The 16,819-nt window shown below is 44.9% G+C and overlaps 1 long non-coding RNA gene across 1 annotated transcript in view; it reads left to right on the top strand.

Annotated features, from left to right (window-relative positions):
• The first annotated feature begins 1,652 nt into the window (after positions 1-1,652).
• Positions 1,653-16,819, top strand: part of LOC131381408 (uncharacterized) — a 36,169-nt gene continuing 21,002 nt past the window's right edge. Inside the window, exon 1 of the long non-coding RNA XR_009210155.1 lies at positions 1,653-1,842. This is a non-coding gene — a long non-coding RNA (uncharacterized LOC131381408). The remainder of the gene's footprint in view (positions 1,843-16,819) is intronic.

A 16,819-nucleotide genomic window follows, 5' to 3' on the forward strand; every position in this document is an offset into this window, starting at 1 on the left:
GTTGTTTGAGCTTATTACATATTCTGGTTATGAATCCCTTCAGGGGTGGGGAGTTTGAAAATATTATTTCCCCTTCTGTGTGTCATCTCCTTTCTTTGTTGTTTCTTTTGCTGTGCTGAAAGCTTTTTAGGATGACAGAATTTCATTTGTTTATTTTTGCTTTGGTCACCTGTGATTTTGAAGTCTTAAACCAAAAACTTTTGCCTAGACCAGCGTCCTGGAGTGTTTCCACAATGTTTTTATTCTAGTAGTTTCATGGTTTCTGGTCTTCAGCATAAGTGTTTAATCCATTTGATTTTATTTTCATGTACGACGAGAGATAGGGGTCTAGTCTTATTCTTGTGCATGACGTTTCCCCATTGTATGTATTTTCTTGGTGTCTTTGTCAAAGATGAGTTAGCTGTGAATCTGTGCATGTATATCTGGGTCCTCTATTCCCTTTCATTGATCTATTTGTCTGTTTTCAGGACATGGCCATGCAGATGTGGTTACTGCAGCTTCCTAGTACATTTTGAAGTCAGGTAGTATGATAACTCCAGCTTTATCCTTCCCATTCATGAATGCAAGAACATTGGCTAAGAAGTGTTTATAATGGCCCTTTCTGATTTCTAGTCCTAGCAGTGGGCTAGGAGGGTTCCAATTGTTCCGTGAGCCTGCTCTCATTTTGTATCTCCCAGTGTCAAATATCTATTTGGTTTCATTTGCTTTGACATTTATTTTCAATATTGTTTGTAACGTTGACAGGCAAAACTGGCCTATAGTCATCAAATTATCTTTATATTGGATCATTTCCTTCATTTTGCTTTCTGTATGTACATGGTTGCTTTCTTCTCTTTTCTTAGATTTCATTAGAACGTGACACATCCATTCCATCTTCATTTCTCATATGGGCACACTGAAGGCACAGCCTAGAGTCCCACTTTCTCTGGTAGTCCCTCAGCAGCATTGCATAAGTGTTGCCTGTGGGATTTTCATTGTTGTTTCTTTATATAGGTATCATGCCTTCTATGATGTATTGACTTGAGAATACTTTGTAGTTTTCAATTTCCCAAGTATATATGCTTTGAGGTGATGATTTTATTGCATTTTTCTAGGATAAACAATTATCCACAATCCACTGTCAGGCATTGACCCCTAATGAAACCCACTAAGCCAAAACTAACAGGAAAATATTTTAATTGTATTTTTATAGTACAAAATAATTAAACTGAGGCAGGCAGAAAAAAGTAAGAGAATCCACATAACCAGAGTTTACATCACTTTAAATCTTGACAGCTCCAGATGCTAAAAATGAACCTGGGTCCTGCAACTGCAGGCTTCATTTCTCCTCTCAAAGGCACAGTCTGTATGATGTGTTCAACAGGAACATCTCTTGGGCTCTCGCCCCCTGACTTGTTATTCACAAGCACCGTGGTGTTTGAAATCATCCATTTCTGCAGATCTATGGCCAGCCCTCCCATTCCAAAGGCTCACTGCAATTGCTCCTCAGCCCTCTTCAGACTGGATTTCTGGCTTCTTCTTTCCCTCTGACCCTGAATTCAGAAGAGCTTCTTCTGAGGTCCTCTTGCTGCTTCAGCTTCTCCTCCTTCTGCTTGAGGAGTGCTTTAAAGTGCTCTTTATTTTGCAGGTGCTGCTGCTTCTTGGCCTTTTTCACCCTCTGACTGTGCACTGTACTCAGAGCATCCAGCAGTGCAAGGATCTGACAGGGACAAAACCTGGTGAGCATCAGAATACTCTCACAGACACTGCACACTCCCATCCAGGCACATCAGCTGATGGAATCCAAGATAGAGGCAACCCAGGATCCAAATGAATGTTAACGCCTTGAAAATGCATCCCCAGGTAGGAAATCATTGTTGGCATGGAGATACAGGTGTGAGCACATTTACCTTTACCACAAAACCACCTCTGTTCATCACTCTATGGGCTCTGTGTGCCACTAATCAGGATGAAGGGTTCCCCAGCCATGCCTGTGACTCCACATTAAAATGCACAGGGCAGAACAGGGCCAAGCAAAGGACTGGAAATAGACTCCAGCCCTGCCTCTAAACTATGGTTCTAGTGCTGTGAATAACTCTGGCCTCATTCCCTCCTGATCAAAACTGCGTTACAGTAGAAACGCAAAGTGTGCTGCCAAAAGTGTTATTTTCCTATCTAAATGGCAGTCAATTGGCCACAGGACCTTCCTTTCATGAGGCTTGTGTATGATGGTTGGTCTCTGCCTGTCCTTCAGCACCTTGCCTGCCTTTGCTTGGGTCTTGGGCTTGTACTTAAATGGCAAAGCTTTTGGAATGTGCATTGAATTAAAATGTTCCTTATGCCTCAGGATTGACTGAAAAGTAAAATAAAACAAAAACTGGGACATATTTAGATTATGATCTATGTGTATTTGAAACCCACAAAACCTTCTCACTGGATTGACTTTTCCATAAGATCAGTAACACTAGAGTCAGCTGACTCTCAGAAATCAGGACTCAGTCATCCATCAAATATGGACTGCCTCAGTGGACACCCACAATTCTAGGCAAACAGAGGAACAAATACAAGTAGCTTATACTTGCAACTCTTCCAGAAAACCAACCGTGCCCATTTCTATGGTATAAAACTATGAGGTCTCAACACAGCAGATGCATAGATCCAGTTTCCTCTCATGTTAAATTCAGACCTTGTCTTTGGGCCACTGAGGCGAGTATTTTTTTCAGCCTAATGAGTATAATAATCTAGCTTTTCATCTTGACTGTCAACCTCTCTGGATTTAAGGACATAGTTTTTCCTCCAATTAGCAGCCAACATGTCTTCATCTCTGGTTCTAATTAAGAGCTTTAACTTTATTCTGTTTCTGATGGGAGTCTGACTTTAAAAAGTGAGATTTGAACAACAGACAAGTGAAAACACTGTACGTTGAATTTTCAGGTTAATTTAAGTTTTATGTTTCATGAATTAAGATAATCAAAATTCTTAACTGCCTCAGAAACATTGTTAGTAAGTTGAAAGTTGTGCCCTAGTCTTTTTACCAACGTCAACTATACAGATAATATTTCTCCTATGCTCTTAATTTATCATTAAGGACATCATTCAGAATAATATTCCATATTATCTGTTTAGGAACACATATTGCTTCAGAATTAAAGAATTCAGAGAAATCTCCTTCTCACAAAAAAAGTGGCACCACAAGCTGGACAATGGGCACCACATCCTAAGTATGTTTTAATACAAATTCATGTAAGGTGCTCTAAAATTTCATTAACTGTTTTATAGAAAGAGCAATGCCCGTGAGACTTCTGTTTCTAGCAGAAATAGATGTATTTATTTTGCAGTAATTTTTTTTTTTTAGTGTTTTGTTTTGTTTTGTGACAGAATCTGTCTCTTTTGCCAGGCCGGAGTGCAATGGCATGATCTTGGCTCACTGCAACCTCCGCTTCCCAGGTTCAAGCGATTCTCCTGCCTCAGCCTCCTGAGTAGCTGGGATTATAGGCACCCACCACCACACCCAGCTAATTTTGTATTTTTAGTAGAGACAGGGTTTCTCCATGTTGGCCAGGCTGGTCTCGAACTCTTGACTTCAGGTGATCTGCCTTCCTCAGCCTTCCAAAGTGCTGGGATAGCAGGCATGAGCCACCGCACCCGGCCTTTCTTAGGTTTTTACTATTTATTTATGACAAATATTTGACATCCATGATTCTCTCCAGTCAAAAGTTCCTTAATCCAATCTGTTGGCATTGGCCAACTGAAAAATGGAGTCATGTGACTCACCCATCCTGTGAATGGCCCTGCAGGTAGCATACATTTTAAACTGGCTGTTAAACCTGCCTGCAATCAGGCCAGGCGCAGTGGCTCACGCCTGCTATCCCAGCACTTTGGAAGGCTGAGGCGGCCGGATCACCTGAGGTCAGGAGTTCGAGACAAGCCTGACCAACATGGAGAAACCCTGTCTCTACTAAAAATACAAAATTAGCTGGGCGTGGTGGCATGTGCCTGTAATCCCAGCTACTTGGGAGGTTGAGGCAGGAGAATCACTTGAACCCAGAGGCGGAGGTTGAGGTGAGCCAATATCCCACCATTGCCCTCCAGCCTGGGCAACGAGAGCGAAACTGTTTCAAAACAAACAAACAAACAAACAAACAAAAAAAAACCTGCTTGTGACCTTGTTAACCTTGGTCCCATTCTTCTGGATGGATTCGTGGTCCTTGGCATCAATGATGCAGTTGCTATCGGACCATTGCCATGGCCCGTACAGGTCCACGAACTCACCAGCGTCATTCTGCATCTCAAAGCCACACCTGCTGCCACCACATCGCACGTGAGCAAAGAAAGACGTTTTCTGATAATTATTGCATTTGTAATTTCAATTTGTTCCCAAGCTGGTAGTATGTATGTATGCTGTACTTCCATAAAGGTTTTTTGATAATAAGGTTAAAATTAAAATTTAAAAGTAGAATTGTAATATCTCATTTTGGTATAATTATTTTTTTCTATGTGTAGGTATGCATTGAGTTTTTTTGTTGTTGTTATTTTGCTTCTGGTTTTGGTTTTTTTTTTTAGACGGAATTTTGCTCTTGTTGCCCAGTCTGGAGTGGAATAGCGTGATCTTGCCTTACTAAAACCTGTACCTCCCAGGTTCAAGCAGTTCTCCTGCCTCAGCCTCCCAAGTAGTTGAGATTATAGGTGTCTGCCACCACGCTCAGCTAATTTTTGTGTTTTTAGTAGAGGTAGGGTTTCACCACGTTAGCCAGGCTGGTCTTGAATTCCTGACCTAAGGTGATCTGCCTGCCTTGGCCTTCCAAAGTGCTGGGATTACAGGTGTGAGCCACAGTGCCCGGCCCACACTGAGAGATTTTTATTTTTGTTTATTTATTTATTTATTTATTTTAATAATAATTAAAATTCTGTCACCCAGGGTGGAGTGCAATGGTGTGGTCTGTGTTCCCTGCAACCTCCTCCTCCCAGGTTCAAGCGATTCTCCCACCTCAGCCTCCTGAGTAGCTGGGATTACAGGCGCCCGCCACCATGCCAGACTAATTTTATTTTTAGTAGAGATGGAGTTTCACTATGTTGGCCAGGCTGCTCTCGAACTCCCGACCTCATGATCCACCCACCGTGGCTTCCCAAAATGCTGGGATTACAGGTGTGAGTCACCGTGCCTGGCCGAGAGATTTTTGTAAGAATCTTTGCTAAATATTCATAAAGGTTATTTCTGGATGGTAACATTTAAGGTGAGTTTAAATTCATATTGTTGTTTGAATTTCTATAATGTATGCATCTTTTCTACGGAAGTTGAGTGACGGCATTTTGCTGCAAAGTAAAAAGACCTTTTTCAATGGGAAGGATGGGTGAAAACCAAGAGGTAGTAGAAGAGGAGTAAATGTAATTAGGGCTGCTGAGCAACAGAACAGAGCAGTCTGCTTTACAAAGGAGTGATCCACTGGCTTTGGAAGTATCCCAGCAGAAGGGTATGAAGGGCTGTCTCTGCAGAGATTTCACCCTGTGCCTCAAGCCCTGAGTCCACGTGTCTGAAGCCATGACTGTGCTGCAGTTGGCTACTGTCCAGCAACATTTGGGAGGCACCAGTCTCATTAGAGCTTTTCACTCAAAGCCAACTGGAGGAGGGGTTATTTTGGGAAATGATTCCTAGACACGTCTGTTCTCTTTGCTGACGTGTGGATTCTTGTTAGCCTCAAACACGGAGGCTGTTCCCTTTAATTTAGGTGTTCTATCAACCTTCCCACCTTTTGCCTCAAGTGTTCCTGGCCTTAATTTAGACTAAATTCACTTCTGTTTATATGGTTCTTCTGCAATTTCTGCAGACATTCCAGCTATAATTCCATTTTATCTTCCTAATATAGTTGTGAGTTTCAGCATTGCCATGAGCTCTGTATATGATCAGTAGGGGGATTTAAAATGATGATCTCCTTTTCAGTTATTTAGCAAACTGTGAGACACTTGCTCTATGCAAGAGCATGACTCAACATTGGGTATACACTAGAAAGAAGCCAATAGGAGTAGGAATTTTTATCAGTTTTATTGATCTACTTCCAGCACCCCACAAGAAGCTGGTGCCCACCAGGGCACAGTAGGTGCTCCACAGTGGATTGCTGAAATGAATGCATGAATGAATGAAACACCTTCCTTGCCTTCAAATATCCCCAGCTAATGGAGGAGATAGACGTGCTCTTAAATAGAGATATACAAGGTACAGAGTATGTGCAAAGTGCTGTGAGAGCCCACAAGAGGGAGGAAAAAGGTCTTTGAGGATTAAGGAGGTTTTAAGCTGAGCTCTAATGAATGAATATGAATAGGATTTTGATAGAATGAGAAATCAATGGCAGCATATCAGGTAGAGGGAGTAGCACAAAATACCTTCGGGGAAAGCTAGTTGTCCAAGTGTGGGAGAGGCAAGGACGCTAGGTGGAGTCAAGGCCAAGGAGAGATTGTGAAGGTTAAATTGAATGATGTTTCAAGCAACTTAGGTGGGGGCCCATAGATGGCAGGTGGGAGCAATGGAAGTCTTTTGATCAGCTGAGTGTTAATATCTACTTTGGAAGTGGAGCACTGTGGCAGTACCGATGCTCTGCTTGAGAAGAACCAGATTGGAGGCCAGGGGATCATTAGGGAGCCATGGCAGTCGCACAAGGGAGAACGCAGTGGGAATAGAAAAGAGGACAACTTTGAAAACTGCTTTAGTTCACATCCTCTGAGAAGCAGATACCAATGAGGAGTTAGGTTTATTTGCAAGAGATTCACTGAGGGAAACACCTATGAAATATAGAGGGTGAGGCCGGGCATGGTGGCTCACGCCTATAATCCCAGCACTTTGGGCGACTGAGGTAGGTGGATCACCTGAGGTCAGGAGTTCAAGACCAGCATAGCCAACATGATGAAACCCTAAAAATACAAAAATTAGCCAGGCATGGTGGCTAAAAATACAAAAATACAAAATTTAGCCAGGCATGGTGTCTAAAAATACAAAATACAAAATTTACTATTAAATATACAAAATTGTAAAATACAAAAATTCCTAAAAATACAAAAATTAGCCAGGCATGGTGGCGGATGCCTGTAGTCCCAGCTACTTGGGAGGCTGAGGCAGGAGAATCCCTTGAACCTGGGAGGCAGAGGTTGTAGTGAGCCAAGATCACGCCATTGCACTCCAGCCTGGGTGACAAGAATGAAACTCTGTTAAAAAAAAAAAAAAAAGAAAGAAAGAAATATACAGGGTGAACCAGAGAAGGTGGGAAGATCTCTCAGACTGCAATGCAGGTCTGACCTTGGTGAAGGAGAGAAAAGGAGGGAGGACAAAGGAAAGGCTCAGACTCAATACAGACCTAAGAAAGTTCTCCCAGGCGATGGGGAGTCCTTGAGCCAAAGTCTCCCTCGGAAAGAGTCCTGCATGTGGCAGAAATGGGTGTTTGTGCTCAGTCATGATCCAGAAAGGGTGGTCTGCAAGCACATACAGAGACGGACCCTGAAGGGCAGTAGCTGGGGCCTTCAACCAGTTATGATCCCTGCAGCAGGCGGCATGAAATGTGCATCTTTATGGCCACCGCCAAAAACTTACTGGAAGGTGGATCTAGGGAAGAGGGAGAAGTCAAGCTTACTCAAAGGTTTGTAGCTGGGCATCTGGGTGGGTGATAATACTATTACCAGAGGAAGAAATAGAGTAGGAGGAGCAGGCTTTACTGGGGACATTAATGAGTTAGACTTTGAACAGGTTTAGTTTGAGGTACCTGTAGGGCATCCAAGGGATATATCCTGAAGACAGCTGAAAGTCAAGGATAAATGCAGCAGACTTCCAGCTACTCACTGTGCCCCATGTCTTGCACTTTCTAGGCTCACCCCTGTCTACCTTTTCCAGTATTCCTTGCAGGTAGGTGTGGCCATATGACTGATCTCCACAGTGGAATGTAAGCAAAAGTGTGTGACACTTCCATTCCTGGCCCGTAAAACCTACTTGGCCAGGCACGGTGGCTCATGCCTATAATCCCAGCACTTTGGGAGGCCAAGGCAAGCAGATCAAGAGGTCAGGAGTTCGAGAGCAGCCTGGCCAACATGGTGAAACCCTGTCTCTACTAAAGATGCAAAAAATTAGCCAGGCATGGTGGCAAGCGCCTGTAATCCCAGCTACTCGGGAAGCTGAGGCAGGAGAATCGCTTGAACCCAGGAGGCAGAGGTTGCAGTGAGCTGAGATTGTGCCATTGCACTCCAGCCTGAGCAACAGGGTGAAACTGCGTCTCAGAAAAAAAAAAAAAAAAAAAGCCCTTCTACTAATGCTCCCTCATGCCCCTTCACCTTCCATTAGTCTGCATTGACAGGGCAAACAGGAAGCTTCATGTTGAAGGTGGCAGAGCTTCCATAAACCTGGGTCCCTGAGTGACTGCATGGAAGAGAGCCCCTCTGCCCATAGCCTTTGGCTTTTTAGCTGAGCAGGAAATACATTGCCTTTGTGTTCAGGCCATTATCTATTTTATCATATATCTGTTTTAGCAGATAAGCCAACCCTAACTAACCTAAGGATGCCTAATTAGTACATTGAGTTCTGAAACGGCGGTCAAGCTAGAGCTGTGACTATAGGAGTAGAGATAATTCAGGAGAAAGCACAAAATGAGAGAAGAGTGCTTAAGACAGACACTCAGCTAGCACCTTCTCTACACCCAAGGGCCAGATGGATCACCAGGAGCTGGGGAAGGAAACCGACACCTTAACCCAGACTGTTAGGAGGAGTTGAAGTTATTATCACTGTTTTTCAGAAAAGGAAAATGAGGTTCCAAGAGATTTGGCTAAGGTCATGTGGTGGCAGAACTAGCACTCTGCTGCTCACACTCCTGGCAGCCGTCAGCCCCTCCCTGGGCCATACCAGGCCAACTGGCTACTCATCCAGCAGTCCCCCATGTGCCTCCTGGCATGGGGACTACTTGACGCCTCCCTGTAGGCTCAGCTTTTCCTCCCTTTGTTTTTCTGGTGTTACTGGTGGAGGGTCTTGACTATGAGTCATCCAGATTCTTGGTGTTTTGAGCAAATTGGACAAAACACACAATGCAATGAAAGAATGAAGCAATAAAAGCAGAGATTTATTGAAAGGAAAGTACACTCCACAGAGTGGGATCAGGATGCAGCAAGTGGCTCAAGAGAGCTGGTTACAGAGTTTTCTGGGGTTTAAACACCCTCTAGACATGTCCCATTGGTTACTTGGTTACACCCTATGTAAATGAAGACTTGGACTGCAATCAGCCTGATTGGTTGCAGGAGGTGACCAATCAGAAGCTGAAGTGAAGTACAAAGTTACACATGAAGACTTGGCCCAACTAGTCTGATTGGTTGCAGGAAGGGAACAGTCAGAGGAACGTTCCATTTTTCATCTGTGACACAGTACAAAGGGAGTAGCTTCTGATCCTTTCCCTACTTGGGTGTGGGGAAGTGGGGTTTTCCTTTTGATTCATTTCTAGGAAATCAGCACAAATTGGCCTTAGTTCTCTGCCTCCAGGCCCTATTCTCCTGCCTCACTGGGACCGATCCCAGCCTGAGACAACAGCTCAGCACCTGCTGCTCAGCGTGGGCCCCTATCTTGTGCCCCAACTTTGCTATCTGGGCATTCGCTTGTGCCTGAGACTGAGCCATAGCTGGTGCCCAACTCTCATACCTGGCTGGGGCCTGGCTGCCTGGACCATCAGCCCTCCCAGATTGGAGATTTGCTTTGCTGCTCTTCCCATTCTAGGAATCGTAGGCTGGGGGCCTAGAGACAGCACTCTCATTCAGGGCTTCTGGCCCCACGGCCCCCTCAGAGTCCATACCTCATCTGGAGCCCCCTGCTGATTTGTTTTCTTTTCTAACCTAGGAATTGTTTTTGCTCTGGCCCTGGGCTTTCAGATTTTCCTTCCAGACAAAGCCTTCCTTCTGCTCAGCAGCTGCTGCAGGGGCTGTCCAGCCCCCAGCCTAGCCCACCATCTGTCCCACCCACAGCTGCTCTCACCGTCCATGTGAACCGCTGACCACCTGCACTGCAGCCCTGGATAAATCACAGTACATCCCCCACAGGAAGACAGGGCTCCAATTGAGATGGAAAGGAGCCTGGGGCCACGGGGGTGCTATTATTTGAGTTTTGTTTTTTTTTGTTTTTTGGGGGGGGTTTTTTTTTGGGATGAAATCTCTCTGTCACCCAGGCTGGAGTGCAATGGCGTGATCTTGGCTCACTGCAACCTCTGCCTCCCAGGTTCAAGCAATTCTCCTGCCTCAGCCTCCCGAGTAGCTGGGACTACAGGCACACACCACCACGCCCAGCTAGTTTTTGTGCTTTTAGTAGAGATGGGGTTTCACGGTGTTGGCCATGCTGGTCTCAAACTCCTGACCTCATGTAATTCAACCAACGTGACCTCCCAAAGTGCTGGGCTTACAGGCGTAAGCCACCGCACTTGGCTGTAAGCTTATTTGATTTATTTTTTTCTTTGGGTGACGGAGTCTCGCCCTGTCACCCAGGCTGGAGTGCAATGGCGCGATCTTGGCTTACTGCAACCTCTGCCTCCCGAGTTCAAGCCATTCTCATGCCTCAGACTCCCAAGCAGCTGGGATTACAGGTACTCACCACCACGCCCAGCTAGTTTTTGTGTTTTTAGCAGCGACAGGGTTTCACCATGTTGGCCAGGCTAGTCTCAAACTCCTGACCTCGTGATCCACTCATCTCGGCCTCCCAAAGTGCTGGGATTACAGGTGTGAGCCACTGTGCCTGGCCAATTTTTTGTTTCTTTAGTAGAGACGGGGTTTCCCAATGTTGGCCAGGCTGTTCTGTTCTCAAACTCCTGACCTCGTGATCTGGCCCCCCTCAGTCTCTCAAAGTGCTGGGATTACAGGCATGAGCTACTGCACCTGGCCAGAGTTTATTTGATTTTCTTAACTAATTTCCTTCTTGGAATATCACTGATGTCATTTGCCAATTTCTGAATGGTTTTAATAAGATCCTTTCCCACGGGTCAACCTTGTTCTGAAAGGATCTTATCTCTAGGTATCGTGCTGTCTGTTTAAATAAAAAGAGAATACTGTGGTTCTGATTTATATCTTTTTTTTTTTTTTTTTTGAGATGGAGTCTTGCTCATCGCCAAGGCTGGAGTGCCGTGGCATGATCTCGGCTCACTACAACCTCTGCCTCCCGAGTTCAAGCAATTCTCTGCCTCAGCCTCTCGAGTAGCTGGGATTACAGGCGCCTGCCACCATGCCCGGCTAATTTTTTGTATTTTTAGTAGAGACAGGGTTTCACCATGTTGGCCAGGCTGCTCTCGAACTCCTGACCTCGTGATCCACCCACCTTGGCCTCCCAAAGTGCTGGGATTACAGGCGTGAGCCACCGCCCCGGCTGATTTATACCTATTAAGAATGAAATCATTATATTGAGGAAAAAAGTGAGAATCAGCTTCTATACGTGAACTCTGATGTAGGCTAATTTCAAAGTTATGAACTTGGGGTGAGACCTCCACATCAAATAACTATTATAATAACAAACTCAGGCACGGTGGCTCACATCTGTAATCCCAGCACTTTGTGATGCTGAGGAGGCGGATCACTTGAAGTCAGAAGTTCGAGACCAGCCTGGCCAATATCTTTAAACCCCTTCTCCACTAAAAATAAACAAAAATTAACCAGGCCTGGTGGTGCATGCCTGTAATACCAGCTAGTGAGAAGGCTGAGGCACGAGAATCACTTGAGTCCAGGAGGAGGAGGTTGCAGTGAGCCAAGATTGTGCCATCACACTCCAGCCTGGGCAACAAAGTGAGACTCCATCTCAAAAAAATAAAAAAACTCAGCTAATTCATGCTTTTGGAGCTTTCCATCAATTCAGTTTCCTCTGGGAATGTATTGCCTCCTCCCCCTTAAAAGATATCAATCTTATTCCTGGTTAAATGCAACTGAGGAATTTATAGCCAATTTAAACTTCACTCCAACTTAAAATAAATATTACACTTTTATAATTTTCTGTCTATGAGAATATAGAAAACATGTTTGGGAGCATCCTAATTCTGCTTCACAAACAGCTGTCTGCCATGTTTTTGCTTTTGTTTGTTTTTTTGAGACAGAGTCTCACTCCGTTGCCCAGGCTGGAGTTTAGTGGCACAATCACGGTTCACTGCAGCCTCAACCTCCTGGGCTCAGGTGATCCTCCCACCTCAGCCTCCTGGGTACCTGGGACCACAGGCACGCATCACCACACCTGGCTAGTTTTTTGTATTTTTTTGTAGAAACCAGGTTTCTCCATGTTGCCTGGGATGGTCTCAAACTCCTGAGTTCAGGCAGTCTGCCTGCCTTAGCCTCCCAAAGTGTGTCTGGCATGTTGAAATGCAAGGATCTTGGCCTGTCCCCAACAGAGCAGAGTCACTAACTGTTGGGCACTCAGGTGATACCTAGGGTTGGGCCATTCATGAAATTAGGGAATCCAGAGGTTGTTTCTAATTGACTGAAATGACTTCATATTTCCAATCATATCATGGATTTTCTTGGCCCAATTGTTGAAATAATGGGCCAGAATATTGTCCCCATTCTATAGTTAATTTTTACCATCTGCATTTTTCCCTTCTCCATTGGGGGCTGTTGATTTCTTCTATGAACTGCCCTACTTTTTCTAAATTACTTTCATCATCTTAGCAGAATCACAGTAAACTGTGCTTCATCTACTCTCCATTTATCTCTTTCCATTCTCAAGACCTTATTCTGCATTCACTAATGTTTTAGTTGAAGAAAACTCAGAATACTCACATGACATTCATTAACGTCGAAGGGCAAATTAATTTTATAATTGCTATCATGTGAGATACATTTCAGAAATAATCGTATATGATAAGCACCTGAGCAAATCAGTCTGCGCTTCCTTTAGAATTTTTAAGAAAAAGGCCAGGTGCGGTGGCTCATGCCTATAATCCCAGCACTTTGGGAGGCTGAGGAGGGTGGATCACCTGAGGTTGGAAGTTCGAGACCAGCCTGGCCAACATGGTGAAACCCTGTCTCTACTAAAACTACAAAAAAATTAGCTGGACATGGTGGCACATGCCTGTGATCCCAGCTACTCTGGAGGCTGATGCAGGAGAATTGTTTGAACCTGGGAGGCAGAGGCTGCAGTGAGCCAAGATAGTGCCACTTCACTCCAGCCTGGGTGACAAAGCACGACCTTGTCTCAAAAAAACAAACAAAAAAAAACAATAAAAAAACAGAATTTTAAGGAGTTGCAAATTAAAAGGAAAGACAGAATGTGGTTCCAATGGATGGTATACACTTTTACTCATTCAAGAAACATTTATCCAGCACCTCATCTCAGAGAGGCTCTCTGCCATGCCTGATTGGGATAAGGGGGATTGGCATGGCCCCTGCTGTGGCTCATGGTGCAGTAGCAAAGATACTGCAGATGTGTAAATTAGTGTTCTGTGGGCAGAATAGCATCATCCTGCTGAGGCAGGGAAGAGAGGGGACTCCCCTAGGGACTTAGGATTTGTGGAGATGTCACTTGAACTAGACTTAGAAGAATGGTTAGCAGTTTACAAATCAAAACTGACAGGTCTAGAAGGGCTTCCAAATAGAATTATCTTCATTTTACCATTGAGGAAACTGAGGCAAAGGGCGGTGAAGCTGCCCAAGGCCAGGTTGATAATAAGTGGTAGACCAAGAATTTGAACCCTAAGATGTCTGACTCTGAAAACAAGTTGCTCATTTTGTTTCAGTACGCTTGGGCTTTCCCACAAGCTTCCTCATTTAATACAATGATATAGGAGACGTTCCTTTTGTTCCCAGGCCAGAATCTTTCGGCTTTAAGGAAGAGAGACCACACAAACAGTTCAAGTGGAAGGGAGGGTTTTTTGTTGTTATTGTTTCTGCTTTTGTTTGTTTGTTTCTGCTTTAAAATAAAGATGCAGGGTCCTCTCAGGGACCCAAGTGAAAGAACAGGGCAGAACTGAATGCACACTGGGTGGGTGCTGACCCTCGATGGAGGCCTCACTGTCTCCGCAGTCTCCCCAGTCTCTGCCCCTCCAAGTTTGCTCCCCTCCCATCCTTTTCCTGTGCATGAGTCACCTCTGTTTCTTCATCAGCTCATCCATGGCTCCAAAACTTTCCCAAACCCAAGGAGCTTCCAGGCCTTGCCCATTTTAATTCTTGAGTGAGAGACTTGATTGGACCAGTTTTTCTATCTGGACAGAGTCCTTCAAGGCCAGTCACCTATCCACTGTGTTCTGACATCCTCCCGGTTCCAAAGAACTGTGGTTGAAAGCAGTGGGAACGGAGACACATAGTGCATGGCCACCTGGCAGGACATATCTGATAAGACAGAGAAATAAGATCACCAGCCGGGTGCAGTGACTCATGCCTGTAATCCCAGCACTTTGGGAGGCTGAGGCAGGTGGATCAAGAGGTCAGGAATTCGATATCAGCCTGGCCAAGATGGTGAAACCCCGTCTCTACTAAAAATACAAAAATTAGCCGGGCATGGTGGTGGGCGCCTGTAATCCCAGCTACTCGGGAGGCTGAGGCAGGAGAATCGCTTGAAACCAGGAAGCAGAGGTTGCAATGAGCCGAGATCACACCACTGCGCTCTAGCCTGGGTGACTGAGCAAGACTCCATCTCAAAAAAAAAAGAAAAGAAAAGAAATAAGATCACCTCCCTTCACAAATTAGAGCACTCTGAGAGGTCACGCCACATTCCAAGGATTACCCAGCTGGTAAGCCATCAAGTGCAAACTGTGTGCCCCATTACTATGCCAGATGTGTCTGTTCAGCCTCAGGTGTATTCCCTGCCCTGATTGGTTAATAACTGGCATAAGTCATGATCCCAGAAGCAGTCCAAGGAATTCTGGGATTGCTTATGTATTTGAGCTTGAAAGCAGTGATGAGCTCTATCAATTCTATGATATCACAATGACTTAAATTGTCATCTTTGCTTTCAGTGAAGGGCTAGTGAAAAGCAAGGCTTTGGGACATAAGCAGCTGCTGCACTAGATGGGTGTGGTAGTAATGAGGTGTATGGTAGTAATGATGGATATGGGAGTAATGAAGAAGGGCTGGTTTCTTCATGTACTAGAGAGCTCATAATGAAAAGGGAAAAAAATGCTAAGCTCAGGGCCTTAAACTCTTAGCTCAAGTGAAGGCATGACCAAAGAAATTGAGAATTTCTGTGGTGACCCTAACAACATTTTTTATTTCTATATCACAAGCAGAGGACTAGACCCCAAACCTAGTTTTGTAGACTTCCAAATTACAAGATGAGTTCAGCCTTCAGCCTTGTTAGGTCTCTCATTTAAGGTTAGGTAAGGGGAGTAGAACCTTGTTAGTGGGGATAGTGGGACCTGGAGATTGAGATGGGGACATTTGGATGGATTTATATGAATCTGAGAACCTTGAACTCCAAATCCACCCAGGCTTCCTAACCAGCAGAAATAACCCCTCCCACACTGTCTGAGGACACCATTTGTTGCTCAGGGACCTCACCTGGAGTAATTGCCTTGCAAGGAAATTCCTGTTTTCCTAAAGACTTATTCATCACCTCTGCTCATTACTTCCAGACCCATAGAGTCAGATCAATGCCTCCCGGGTCTGTTCCTGGAGAACACAGCTTACTGTCAAAGCAACTGCAAGACTTTGCTACTGGACTGGACTACACTTACCAATAAGATTCTGGAGATGAGCGCTACCTGAAGAGCTAGAAAAGGCCCTAGCGGTTCGTTTGTTTGATTGATTGAAACCTAGGCCCAACAGTGGACTGCATTAAACAAAATAGGGAGGCCAGGACTTCCCTGGCATATTGTCAAGGAAGGAATTCAAAGATTCAGGAATATGAGAAAATTGAAAGGAAATTATTTTGTGTGACCTGCTTACCCACCACCTATGTCACACCCAGGAGGACTCAGAGACACCCTTTACAAAGGCTTTGAGAAATGCTTTGGTGAGGGGAGGGCCAGCAGCCTCGGCCAGCCCTGCAAGACTGACAGTGGGAGATTCCTATAAAATGGGCTTTCTGATCCCGTGGGAAGGATGAGAAGCTATAGCAGCAGCTAGCAGCCAGCAGCACTGCCAGCAGACAAGGGGCTGCAGTGCCTGTCATGCATGACAGGGGTGAATGACAGAGATCACAGTCACTTTTTTTTTTTTTTTGAGACTAAATCTAGTTCTGTCACCCAGGCTGGAGTAGGGTGCCGTGATCTCGGCTCACTCCAAACTCCGCCTCCCAGGTTCAAGTGATTCTCCTGCCTCAGCCTCCCAAGTAGTTGGGATTACAGGTGCCCACCACCACAGCCAGCTAATTTTTGTATTTTTAGTAGAGACGGGGTTTCACTGTGTTGGCCAGGCTGGTCTCGAACTCCTGACCTCATGATCCACCCGCCTCAGCCTCCCAAAGTCCTGGGATTACAAGTGTGAGCCACAACACCCAGCCACAGTCACCTTTGAAATGGAACAAATTGACACCTTCCTAAAGCATTACTTCATTTATAGAAGCAGAGAAATTCTAGGCTGATCAGCAGAAGCTGCCTTAGTAAACACAAAAGGCAATTATTTCTCCTTCAATTCCCAGGCCTTTGCTAGCTCCCAGGGGTACTGATGTCTTATTGAAGAGGAGCCCAGGAGCCTTACCAGGTTGACTGTGCATCTGGGAAAGGAAACACTAAGACGTTGGGGACTTATTGAACACTAAATGTATTTTGATGCTAATCTCTAGAACGCGAAACATCTCTGTGTTCTACCAGTCAGAGCAAATCCATAGCTTCTACAGGGAACTATAATTTATGCTTTTGAGAAACCTCTCTGGCTTCCTCCTAGCCTCTGGTAGAGACTGAAGGCTTGGCCATGGGACACCGGATTGGTA

This window comes from Hylobates moloch, unplaced genomic scaffold, assembly GCF_009828535.3.
Source record: "Hylobates moloch isolate HMO894 unplaced genomic scaffold, HMol_V3 SCAFFOLD_15, whole genome shotgun sequence".
NCBI classification, from domain to species: Eukaryota; Metazoa; Chordata; class Mammalia; order Primates; family Hylobatidae; genus Hylobates; species Hylobates moloch.